Raw genomic sequence first — 14,085 nt, 5'->3', positions numbered from 1 at the left:
TAATTATTTTTACATTTTTGAGATCATTGTAACTTGATTTAACTATTTAAAGGACTAATTTGAAAGAAAGTTAAAGTTTAAAATTTTACCTATGTTGAATATGCTTGTATTTTGATGTTTTATGGTAGAAAATGCATGTTTGTTGTTTGTTAAACAACTTTTGAAAAGTGATTTTCGGTAAAACCGTCAAATAGGGACTTATTTGTAAAAGTCTATAAAATGTGTAGAAAAGTGTGAATAAATGGAAAATGTGGGCTATTATGAGCATATATAACAATCGGCTAGGCTTGGGTTGTGATGAAATTGAATGAAATTCATTTTACGAACCTAAGGACTAAATAGTAAAAAGTTGAAAAGTTAAGGGCAAAAAAGTAAATTTTGCCATAATGTGTTTTAGGCTGAATTGAATAATGTGATGATTAAATAAGTTAAATTTGACATTATATATCAAAACGAAGTTCGGTTCTAGATCAGGGGAAAAACAAAATAATTGATGAATAGATCCTTTTGTCATTTTTGGAACCGAGGTAAGTTCGTATGTTAAATAAGTTTTACTTTAATGAATTTTATTTGCTTTAATTTATGCATGAATTGTGTAATCAACCTTATAGACACATTTAACGATGATTTGGCAAGCGAGAAATCCCAATCGAACCTTAGGAATAGATTAGGATACAAGTGACATGTCACCAGGGTTTTATGTTATATGATTCCGGGTGCTGGTCCTGTACGTCCTACCAGTGGCTAAGTATACCAGCATATGTTGCGGTTACTTGATAGCTTGTGTGAGCAGCACTATGTAGCTACGTCTCGACTGACAGCTTGTGTGAGCAGGCCCGTGGATAGCTCGAGAGCTAGCACTATGTGATATGAGATAAAGGTAGCAATAGCTACATATGTGGCACATTGTGTGCAAGGTTTCCCGAGTATCCAAATTTATTATTCTGAGTGGTTCATTGGGTATGAAAACGATGAGACTAAGTATGAAATTATTATGAGATAGTACAGGTATGTACTCAAAGCTTATGATTATTAATTCGTGAAATGACAATTTCAAGGTAAGTTGTGATGGAAGTGAATTATGATCATGAGGTTTTAGTAAATTATACTATCTTATGTTATATAACTTGCATGATTAATGTATAGTAGGGTTTCTTACATACGTGCTTACTAAGCTATATAGCTTACTCCATTTCATTTTCCATGTTTTATAGTGTCACCAAACTAGCTCAAATTGGAGATCGTCGGAGATCACCTCACACTATCTATTTGTTATTTTGGATACCGATGATTTTAAACATTTTGAGATTATGGCATGTATTGTAATTGTCAAAGGCTTGATATGGTATTTGGCCATGTAACTTGGCTCATTGGTATGCTATGAAATTTATGAAGAATTATGCATGATAAAAGTATGTGTGTTGGTAATTGTGGATGTGAGTTTGGTTTGATTTGGTTTGGTAGAATATGATGTTGTAAGTATGTTATGTGTGATAATGATATGACATGAATTGGCCTTGTTTGTGGATGTATTGGTTGTCCAAGTGTACAATGAATTATGCCTTGAACTTGTGCATGTGTAGGTGTAAATGAGGGTGGCAAATGGCTTGGTAAATAGCCTTTATTTTGTCCATACGGGTAGACACATGGGCGTATGTCTAGGCCATGTGTGACACACGATCTACCCCATGGGCATGTTTCTCGGCCGTGTGTCCCCTGCACCTAAATTTTGAGAAGCAGAATGCTCAAAATTGAGCACACGAGCAGAGACACGAGCATGTGTCTCAATCGTGTGAGGTACACGGCCTCAGGCACAGGTGTGTGTCCCAACCGTGTGAAGTCTACTCCTGTTTTATGAAAATTTAATTAACCACACGGCCTAGCACACGGGCGTCTAACTTGGTTGTGTGACCTGAATTTGTTCATGCATTACAAAACAGAGAGTTACACGGCTTAGGGACACGAGTGTGTGTGACCACACAGCCTGCCCACACGGGCGTGTGACCCCTGTTCATAGCAAAAAAAAAATTTCTAAGTTTTGTAAAAATTTCCTAAGTTGTCGGTTTAGTCCCGAACCACTCCCAAAGCATGTTTTGCGCCTCATAGGCTCGTATTTGGGACATTATGATTAAATACAAATGATTTTAATTTGGATGCAAATTTATTACTAAGAATTGTATGTTTGCTTGTGATGTGACTCCGATAATGCCTCATATCCTGCTCCAACATTGAATGCGGATAAAAGGTGTTACACATACTGACTTAATTTCAAAATCAACACCAGGGGACACACGGTCGTGTACTTGACCGTGTGTCACATAGGGCTGAGACACACGCCCGTGTCTCTGCCCGTGTGGATAAAAATACGCTATTTACCAAGCCATTTTGCCACCCTATCTTATGCTTAACTATACCAAACTCAATAACACCAAAACATAGCATTTATGAGCATCTAGATCAACTCCGAACAAACATATTTCATATCATTTCTAATACCATTTGATCTAAGATATAAAATCTCACAATGTGCCATTCAATTTCATGTCAAAATTCACTATCATAAACATCAATATAACCTATCTCAAATATGTAAAATTGGTCTAATCTCACAAGTATAACATATTCATCAAATAACACATAATCAAGCAATATAAACACACAACCAAACCAACCAAATTAAGCAAACTTCCATGGCTATATATACAACCAAATCACAAACCACACATCAAAGGCCATTTGCATATATATGTATACATCCAAAACAATCCAAAATAAGCCTACTCTCATGGCTATGCACAAAACCAAATATTTAACATTTACAAGACATTTCAAATGACCAAATCCATTACGAACACATAACCAAAATAACCAAAGTCCCTATACATGCCATATACTCAAAACATAAGCTCAAAAGTACTAAATTGATAATTGGATAGTGTGACGAAGTCTCCGACGATCCCCGAATCTGAGCTAGCTTTGAAATCACTATAAAACACGATAAAATAAAAAAATTAAGCTATATAGCTTAGTAAGCTCGTATGAAATAATCTCCCTCAAATCATAAATATACAATTCATCAAATTAAATATAACAACTTATTTATCTAACAAACCTTTTCACACAATCAACCATAATCTTATGTATAAACTTCACAATTTCTTCGATTTAAGCTTATACTATTCATGTACATACCTTTACTGTCTCGTACCAATATCATACTCAATCACGTCTTTTATTTACCTGTTGAACCATTTAGAATAGAAGTCGGATACTCAAGGGTCTCACACGATAAGTACCTATACCATGGCCCATAGCCAAATCAAGGTAACTTATCTCTGAAGTACTGATATCATGGCCCGAAGCCAAATCGGTTTATCTCGCAACCAAAGTGCTATATCATGGCCCGAAGCCAACTCACTGTGACATGTCACTAGTATCCTAAACTATTCCTAAGGTTCAACCGAGATTCCAACTATCGAAACATCGTCGAATCATTTCCAAACTTGTTCGTAGTCACATAATCATAATTTATGCTAGATCAAAGCATATAGAATTCATTTGAAATGAAATTATAACATATGAACTTACCTCAGATGTGAAAATGACAAAATTATCGATAAATCGAGTACTTTATCTTTTCTCCGATCCAAATCCATATTTCTCCTTTCTTGATATAAATATATTCAAAATTAACTTATTTAATAATCTATTCATTCAATTTAGTCCAAAACACACTTTAAAACACATTTACACATTTGCCCCTAATATTTCACACTTTTTTACAATTTAGTCCTTATTTCATAAAATCAAAAATTAATGAAATTCAAAATATACCCATTCTAGCTGAATTACTATTATGCCCCTAGCAGCCCCTATTTTGCATTTTCATCAAAAATCACCTAACAAAACTTGTTTAACTATCAACAACCATTCAAAATCTATCATCAATCATCAAAACTCATACATATTCATCAATGGTAACTTTCAAAATCTTTAACAGTTTTGTAAAATAGTCCCTGGGCTAGCTAGACCTAGCTGCAACAATCTCAAAAACATGGAAATCATTAAAAACGGGACAAAATACATACCTAAATGAGCTTTTGAACCATGGTCGAATGAGAAACCTAAAAGAATAGCTTTCTCTCCTTTAGAATCGGTTGATGAGGATAATATTACATGATGGTTTTATTTTCTTTTATTTATTATTCACTTAATTCATAAATTACTAAATTAACCTTGGTTTAAAACATTAAATATCACATAATATATGCCCATAATTGTCCACTCACCATTATAATGGTCTAATTACAACATAAGGACCTCCACTTTAATGTTCCATAGCTAATAGATATATTTAATTATTAGAACTCAAGTTTTACACTTTACGCGATTTAGTCCTTTTTATCAAATTGACCAACCAAACGATAAAATCTCTTAACAAAATTTTCACACAATCACATTATCATGATGTAGACATTAAAATAATAATAAAATAAATATTTTGACCTCAAATTTTTGGTCTTGAAACCACTGTTCCAATTTGACTAAAAACGGGCTATTACAAGCCCAAAATCTATCACACAGCTTCTGAGCATGTCTTTTAGGACCTGAATCACTCTTTCAAACAATCCATCTGACTGAGGGAGAAAGGCATTACTAAATTCTAGTTTAGTTCCTAACGATTCCCGCAGTTACTTCCAAAATCTTGATGTAAATCTTGGATCACAGTCTGAAACTATGGATGTTAAAATCCCATGAAGGCTTACAACTTCAGAGACATGGAACTCAACCAGATTTTCTACTGGATAATTGGTATGCACAAGAAAGAAATGAACTGACTTAGTGAGTTGATCCACGATCACTCAAACTAAATTATTCTTTAAATGACTGAGAGGAATGCCAAACACAAAATCCATTGTGATTTTATCCCACTTCCACTCAGGTATCTCTAAAGGATATAGCTTACCTGAAGGAACTTGATGTTCTGATTTAATCTGTTGACAAGTTAGACAAGTTGAGACATATTTTATTATTTCTTTCTTTATTCTAGGCCACCAATGTAGACTTCTCAAATCTTTATAGATCTTAAAACTTCTTAGATAAAGTGAAAAGGGTCCTTGATGAGCCTTTCTTAAAAATTCTTGCCTTAGACCATTCTCAATAGGCACATGCATTCTTTCCATAAACCAAAGTTCACCATCTTTTTCTAAACTAAAATTCATTGTACCGCCAGACACCAACATTACTTAAACACATCACATTATACATATTTCAAATGCTCTTCTAAAATTTGATAAAATAAAGTAGGTCGAATAATTAATTGCGCCAAAAGAGACCCATCATCAACAAGAAATACATTCGCTCGAAGGAATGCTAATGCTGCTATCGCTTTCTTGCTTAAGGCATCTGCCACCAGATTAACCTTTCTAGGATGATACTCAATTGCCAAATTATAATCTTTCATAAGTTTTATCCGACGTCGTTGGCACAGATTTAAATCTTATCAGATACCTTAAACTCTTATGATTTGAGAACACAAGACACTTTTCCCTATAAAGGTAGTGTCTTCAAATGTTTAACGCCAAAACTACTACTATCAATTCTAAATCATGAGTTGGATAATTCTTCTCATGCAGCTTGAGTCGGCGAGATGCATATGCCACAACCTTACCTCTCTGTATAAGTACACATCCAAGCTCATTTGATGATGCATCAATGAAAATAGTATATCTACGCCAAATTCTAGTTAGGCTAAGACTGGAGCTTTTATTAGAACTACTTTCAACTATTCAAAACTTTTCTAACATGTATTAGTCCATTCAAATTTCTCTTTCTTTTTCAATAAACATATAAGGGGTATTGCCAACATTGCAAACCTACCTTCTATAGTAATCCTCCAAACCCAAGAAGCTAAGAACCTCAATAACATTCTTTGGCAGATTCCATTCAGACATAGCTTTAACTTTGTCAATGTCTACATAATACCCTTGGCAGAAATAACATTGCCCAAAAAATGAACTTCTCTTAGACAGAATTCATATTTACCAAATTTGGTGTATAACTGATTCTCGTGCAATATTCTCAATACAATCTTTAAGTGCTCCTCATAATCAGCCACAATTTTAGAGGAAACCAGAATGTCATCGATAAAGACTACCACAGACTGATCTAAATAGGGCTGAAACACTCTGTTCATCAAATCCATGAAGACTGCTGGTGCATTCATTAAGCCAAAGGGCATTCCCAATAACTCATAATGACCATACCTCAATCGAAATGTAGTGTTTGAAACATCATCACCTTCTGATCTTCACTTGATTGTAATCAGAATGCAAATCAATCTTGAAAAAGATTGTAACTCCACTTAACTGATCAAACAAATCTTCAATTCGAGGCAACTGATACTTATTCTTCATAGTTACTTTATTCAATTAGAGATAATCAGTACACAGGCTCTCATCCTTCTTCTTTACAAATAGAATTGACATATCCGATGATGAAACACTTAGTTGAATAAACCCCTTATCCAACAAATCCTGCAGTTGTATTGTATTTTTAACTTTTTCAACTTAATGGCACCATCCTATAAGGTGCACAAGAAATGGGCGCAGTACCAGGTTCCAACTCAATTGAAAATTTCACTTCTCTATCTAGTGGCAACTCTAGAAGCTCTCTTGGAAACACCTCTGGAAACTCCTTTACAATTGAGACTTAATTGATATCCTTTCTCGATTTAGACAACTCCCTAATATATGCTAAGTAAGCATCTGCGCCCTTAATAAAAAAATTTATTACAGATACTGCAGAAATTATTCTATTTGCCAAACTAGTCTATACACCAGGATTCAATACTTTTTTTACCTTCTGTAGTACACAAAAGTACACCCCTAGCACGATAATCCACTATGACATTATGCCTAGCTAACTACTCTAATCCTAAAATAGCATCAAATTCATGGAAACTTAACAAAAATAAATTTGCCTAGAAAGTATGTTCACCAAAAACCAATGGGCAGTTCTTAGTCACTCTATTAACCATAGTACTTTGACCTAGAAGATTAGTTATTAACGCATTTTCCTCAAAATAAACAAACTTAAGACTTAAACCCTCTACGACTTTAATACAGATATAAAAATAGGTTGACCCCGAATCTATGAATGCATAAATATTGTTTCAAGGAAAGAGAATTTACCTGTTATGAAATCTGGCAAATCAGCATCCTCTTTAGTTTTCATTATATATGCTTTGGCAAATACTATAAACTAAAAAATATATAGGATTTTTCCTATATAATTTATCACCTTTTTTACTTAAATCCATTGTTAAAACTAAGTAATTGTTTAATAAATTAATGAAATATGTGAAAATATGAAATTAGGACATAAAAATTATTAAAATGTGATTTTATACTTTATTATATAGTTTTCATGCATAAAATGGATTATTTTATATTTATTTGAACATATTATATTTTTAAGACATGAAACAGGCCATGCATGATTAAATTAAATAATCAAATATAAAATTAAATTTTTTAATTCATTTTAAAATATTTCATTAATAATTTGGGTTTTAATTAATTATTTAAATTTGATAAATTTTATTCTTTGGTCCTTTAATTTATTGATTTATTTTGGACAGGTCTAATAGCTTTGTTAGATCACAAAAACTGTCCAAATTGAAGACCAAGTCAACCCAGTTTCGGCTATACATGGTTGTCCACATAAACTAGTTTTTGGCTTAATTACACAAGGTCATTGCAATGTTGAAGAAATTAGATATTTGCCCGAAGATTTATATTTGACCAAGTCTCGGTCCTAAGTTGTTACGGCATTTAAATTGCTTAAAAATCAAGCAAAATTCAACTCAAATCCACCAAGCATGGTCGGCCACTGATTGGAAAAGCTTGAAGAGACTAAACCTTTCTATTTTTAGCTAACTACCCTCCTCTCTTCACCAATAAATAAGACCTCATATCATCCCTCATCCTTCATCATTCTCTTCTCTCTCAATTCTCTTTAGCATTTTCTATTCCCTACACCTAGCATCATCTCTTCATAGAGATTTTAGCAATTAAGCCTCTTAAAGAGCCCTTGGTTGGTCACCTTGGAGAGCCATTAGCAAAGGAGCAAAGCGAAGGAGCAAAGGAGAATCGTTAGTTAGAGTCTTGGATGACAGCCACTCTGAATTAGGTTTAATCTTTCTTTTCTTTAATTTAATCTAAAATGTTTGGTATGTGTTCTTTGCTCTTGTTTACAACAATTTTAGCTTAATTTTATTTAAGCTAGGATGATTACTTTGATTAAATAATGTTTATTTGATTCATGCTTATGATGTTTGTGCCTCAATCGATCATGTTTTCAATTAAAATCAAGTTTGTATTTCATTCATACATGATTGAAATGCACCTGAATTTGCTGAGCGATCCTAACCAGACGACGGCTAGTGGATGCATATTTACTAATATAAAATTTCAAACCTAACACGTCCCTGTTACCTCACACGAATGCTAAGAAACCCTTAGTAAATAAGGATCAGTAAAATGCATATTTACTAAGTAAAGGATTCCAAAAAGACCTAATTTGGTTTCAAAACTCATAAAAGATCGAGTTGCCATGGAATGTTTTTTCGAATGTTATTAAACATGTTGATAATAAATTGAGTTTAATTAAAGTAATTGTCCTAGTTTATTTATGTTATAATTGTTGCAAATTGTGTTTAATTTTGCTAAAATCTATTCCATTCATATAGTTCGCATACTTAGGATAAGTTGCATTACGAATCATTGCATTTAGTTTAATATATTTAATTTTAATCATCACTTCTCAACCATATTGTGTTTTTATTTACCAAGTTGTTAGTATAATTTTACAATTAAGTGATTTAACACAAATACAATCCCTATGGAGACGATAACTCGATACTTACTTATTACTTGATAACGATTATGTACACTTGCACAAACCTACGCGTTACAAGTTTTTGGCGCCGATGTTGGGGATTGCTAACAGTTTCCATAGTCATATTTTTTTTGAAATTATTTACTTCCAATTTCGTTTATTTCTAACATTACTAACTTATTCTTTTTAATTTTGTGATTTTCTTTTTAGGTGTTTATGAGCATATATCGGATTATCGATTTACTCCCTGTAAGCCTTGAAATTGAGTGAACTTTCAGACAAAGAAGACGTGAACAAATAACTCAAAGACAAGTCAAGATGCACCTTAGAAATCAGAATCAAGACCAAGGTAATGAAGCTGATCATGTACAAAATCCCATCCTCATTGCCGATGATAGGGATCGATGCATCAGACAATATGTTGTGCCACTTTTAAATAAGTTAAATCCAGGAATTAGAAGGCCGGATATTGAGGCAACCCAATTTGAATTGAAACCAATGATGTTTCAAATGCTCCAAACGGTGGGCCAATTCAATCGTATGCCCACGGAAGATTCACATCTCCACCTTCGATTATTTATGGAGGTGAGTGAATCATTCAAGATAGCCGGTGTAACTAAAAACATACTGAGGTTGAAGTTGTTTTCGTACTCATTTCGAGATCGAGCACGAGCATGGCTCAATTCATTACCACCAAGTTCCATATCTACATGGCAAGAATTAGCGAAGAGATTTTTGGTTAAGTATTTCCTGCCTAGCAAAAATGTTAAGTTGAGGAACGAGATCACAACTTTCCAACAATTGGATGACGAGTCTTTGTATGAGGCTTGGGAGCGATTCAAGGAGTTACTTCCTCATTATGGGATTCCTCATTGTATCCAGTTGGAGACATTCTATAATGGTCTCAATGTACATACAAGATTGATGGTAGATGCTTCTGCGAATGGCACAATTTTATCTAAGTCTTATAATAAGGCTTATGAGATTATCGAGAGGATCACGAGTAATAACTATCAATGGCCAACAAAACGAACAGCTTTAGGAAGACGTGTAGCCAGAGTTCATGAAGTTGACGCCCTTACTTTGTTATCAGCTAAGGTATTGTCTATTTCCTCTATCTTAAAACAGTTTACCGCTAATAGTGCTAATAATTTTTCAACTCAGCCACCAAGCCTATTTGAAGTAGTTTCTTGTGTGCACTGTGGGAAAGGTCATTCTTTTGAGAATTTTCCATAAAATCCTAAGTCAGTATACTATGTAGGGAACCAACATCAAAATAGGATTGGACAAGGACCCTAGTCCAACTTCTACAATCTTTCATGGCATAATCAACCTAACTTTTCTTGGAGCAACTATGGAAATGGACCGAACAACAACTTATTGTAGCATAGACCCAACCAATCTCAAGGGTTTAATCAGAAAGCTCCAAAGCCACCTCAAGCTGAGGCATGAAAACTTGTTGAAAGCATACATGGCAAAGAATGATGCTTTGATCCAAAGCTAAGTAGCAACATTGAAAAATTTGGAAAACCAAATGGGTCAGTTAGCTACGGACCTTGGTAATAGACTACAAGGAACCTTGCCGAGCAATACTGAGAATCCAAGAAATTTGGGTAAAAAACATATCAAGGCAGTGGCATTGTGAAGTGGTAAAATTATGGAACCCCGATTAATTGATGTCGAAGATAAGTCCGTTGAACAGAATCAACCAGCTATTGAAATTCTTACACCAAAAGAGTCAGGATCTACAAAGACTGACAAGGTAAATCCTAACTTAGTGAATTCAGATACTTTAAAATCTTCTTTGGATGCAGATTTACCTACTCAGAAGAGTTATCCAATTCAACTGAAAGTTCCATCACCTCTAAATCCACAAAGATTGCAACAACACAAGTAGAAACAAGAGGTGAAATTCAAGAAGTTTTTGGATGTTCTGAAGCAGTTAAAGATCAATATTCTATTGGTGGAGGCTAACAAATGTCAAATTATGTGAAGTTTATGAAGGATATACTGTCCAAGAAGAAGCGACTGAGTGAGTATGACACTGTTGCCTTGACAAAGGAGTGCAGTGTGTTCCTACAGAACAAATTGCCACCGAAATTGAAAGACCCAGGAAGCTTTACTAGACCCTGTAACATGGGTGAATCTTACTATGGTAAAGCTTTGTATGATTTAGGAGCGAGTATCAATTTGATGCCTAAGTCTATTTTTAAGATGCTAGGGATAGGTGAAGTAAGACCTACAACTGTGACGCTTCAGCTAGCAGATCGATCTTTAGCATATCTTGAGGGAAAGATCGAGGATGTTTTGGTAAGAGTCGATAAATTTATTTTTTCTGCTGATTTCATTGTCTTAGATTTTGAAGCAAATAAGAAAGTGTCGATCATCCTTGGGAGACCTATCTTAGCCATGGGAAGAATGTTAATTGATGTGTAAAAAGGTGAACTCACCATGCGAGTTCAAGACGATCAAGTAACCTTTAACATTCTTAAAGCGATGAAAGTTCCCGATCCGACAGAAGAATGTTCAGTTATGGAAGAGATAGTAACCTTGCTTTCTATGGAAAGTAATTTTGAAGAAGATCCATTGTAGAATGCCTTAGATCTTGACCCTTTAGAGGATGAAGAAGGTTAAAAAAACAGGCTTTGATAGAAGCCAATCTGAGAATTTTCATTCAATCCACACGGTTTGAGCCGTTGGAGTTAGAAGTCAGAGAATTTGTGCAACCCAAGTTTTCAATTGAAGAACCACCTAAACTTGAACTAAAGGTACTTCCTTCCCATTTGACATACATTTATTTAGGTGACTGTTCCACTCTGCTGGTGACTATTTCAGCAGAACTTACGAAAGATCAAGAGAAGCAACTAATTGTTGTTCTAAAGAAATTTAAGAAAGCAATTGGTTGGACCATAGCTAATATTCAAGGTATAAGTCCTTTTTGCATGCATAAAATTATTTTAGAAAAAGGTGAAAGAGCTTGAATTGATGGCCAAAGGAGTCTCAATCCTATTATGAAAGAAGTTGTGAGAAAGGAAGTGATCAAATGGTTAGATGCAGGAATCATCTATCCTATTTTAGATAGTTCATGGGTAAGTCCAGTGCAATGTGTGCCGAAGAAAGGTGGAATCACGGTTGTTGAAAATGAGCGTAACAAGTTGATTCCAACAAGAACTGTCACTGGTTGAAGAATCTGTACTGATTATAGAAAGTTTAATAAAGCCACTTGGAATGACCATTTTCTGTTTCCTTTTATGGAACAATTGTTAGATCGACTGGCAGGTAATGAATCCTATTGGTTTTTAGATGCTATTCAGGATATAACCAAATAGTTATAGCTCTGGAAGACCAACATAAAACAACCTTTACTTGTCCATACGGTACGTTTGCTTTTAGGAGAATGCCTTTTTGTTTATGCAATAAACCTACAACATTTCAACAATGCATGATGGCAATATTCACTGATATGGTTGAAAATTTTCTTAAGGTTTTCATGGATGATTTTTCTATTTTTGGTAACACTTATGATATTTATTTGAGTAATTTGGCTAAGGTACTGAAGAGATGCGAAGAGATAAATCTTGTCCTTAACTGGGAACAATCTCATTTTATGGTTAAGAAAGGGATTGTCTTAGGGCATAAAATCTCAAAGAGAAGAATTGAAGTCGATAAAGCAAAGATGGACGTAATTGAAAGATTATCGGCCCCAATTAATGTGAAAGGAGTCAAAAGTTTCTTAGGCCATGCCGGTTTTTATCGAAAGTTTATCAAAGATTTCTTGAAATTTTCTAAACCGTTGTGTTTGTTGTTAGAGAAAGATATATTGTTTGACTTCAAAAAAGGATGTTTGGAAGCTTTTGAAGATAAAAAAATGGTTAATCTCAGCCCCAATAATTGTTACACCTGATTGGAGCTTACCTTTTGAGTTGATGTGTGATGCAAGTGATTATGCCGTTAGAGCTGTGATAGGTCAAAGAAGAATTAAAGTGTTTCACCCTATTTACTATGCAAGTAGAACTTTGATGGGAGTCCAACTCAATTATACGATAATTGAAAAGGAACTCTTTGCTATAGTTTTTTCTTTTGAAGAATTTCGTTCATATCTTATAGGTACCAAAGTTACAGCATTTACTAACCATGCGGCCATTAAATACTTGCTCATGAAGAAAAATACGAAACCGAGGCTAATTTGTTGGATACTTTTACTCCAAAAATTTAACCTTGAGATCCAATATAGAAAAGGTGTTAAAAATCAAATAGCTGATGATCTATCGAGGTTGGAGCAAGAGGAGGTAACTCGATCATGTGTGCCTATCAACGAGAATTTCCCAGATGACCACTTATTTGAGGTAAGTCGAATTCATGAAACACCTAGGTTTGCTAATTTTGCCCATTATCTTGCATGTGGAATAATTCCTCGAGAAATGACATACCAACAAAGGAAAAAATTCCTTCATGATAGTTGGTACTATTTTTGGGAGGATCCGTTTTTGTTTAAACAGTGTGCAGATAATATAATCCGAGAGTGTGTAGCTGAAAGTGAGATTGCTGAGATCTTGTATCATTGTCATTCATCTCCAAATGGGGGACACTTTGGTGGTTCACAAACTACAGCAAAGATTTTGCAAGCAGGTTTGTAACATCCCGAATTAGGGCCTAATCGGAATAGTGGTTTTGAGACCACAAAATCCGATATAGAAATAATTTTTTAATGATTTTTATAAGGTTTATGATATGTGCGTATGATTGTGTGAAAATTTCATGAAGAAATTTTATGTGAAAAGTGCTTAATTTGACTTTAAGGACTAAATTGAATAAATTGTAAAACTTGAGTTCTAGAATTTTTTAACATGAAATTGAATTGGATCATTAATTAGAGGTTCTTAAATAGTAATTTGACCAAGTTCTAAAAATTTGGACAAAAATGGACATGCATGGTAAAAAATTCCAAAGAAAGGCTTTAGGGGTAATTTGGTCATTTAGTGATTAAATGGACTAAAAGACAAATTAAAAGTCAAAATTTGTCTATCTTCTACCCCATTGCTGTGTGAACCAAGGAGAACACCATGGCTAGGGTTTTCAAGCTTCCAAGCTCAATAGTAAGTGTTTCCAAGCCTTGTTTTTAATGTTCTTTGTATTTTTTGAAGACCCCATGACATGATCTACTCATTTCTACCCATATTTTTA

At 34.1% G+C, this 14,085-nt stretch overlaps 1 pseudogene; it reads right to left on the bottom strand.

Annotated features, from left to right (window-relative positions):
• Positions 1 to 9,669: 9,669 nt before the first annotated feature.
• LOC121212854 (uncharacterized) lies at positions 9,670 to 9,767 on the bottom strand (annotated as a pseudogene).
• Between the last annotated feature and the right edge of the window lie 4,318 nt (positions 9,768 to 14,085).

The sequence above is a fragment of the Gossypium hirsutum genome, chromosome A13 (genome assembly GCF_007990345.1).
Source record: "Gossypium hirsutum isolate 1008001.06 chromosome A13, Gossypium_hirsutum_v2.1, whole genome shotgun sequence".
In the NCBI taxonomy this organism is placed as follows: domain Eukaryota; kingdom Viridiplantae; phylum Streptophyta; class Magnoliopsida; order Malvales; family Malvaceae; genus Gossypium; species Gossypium hirsutum.
The sequence above is the reverse complement of the archived record's forward strand: the minus strand, read 5'-3'. Positions and strand labels throughout refer to the sequence as shown.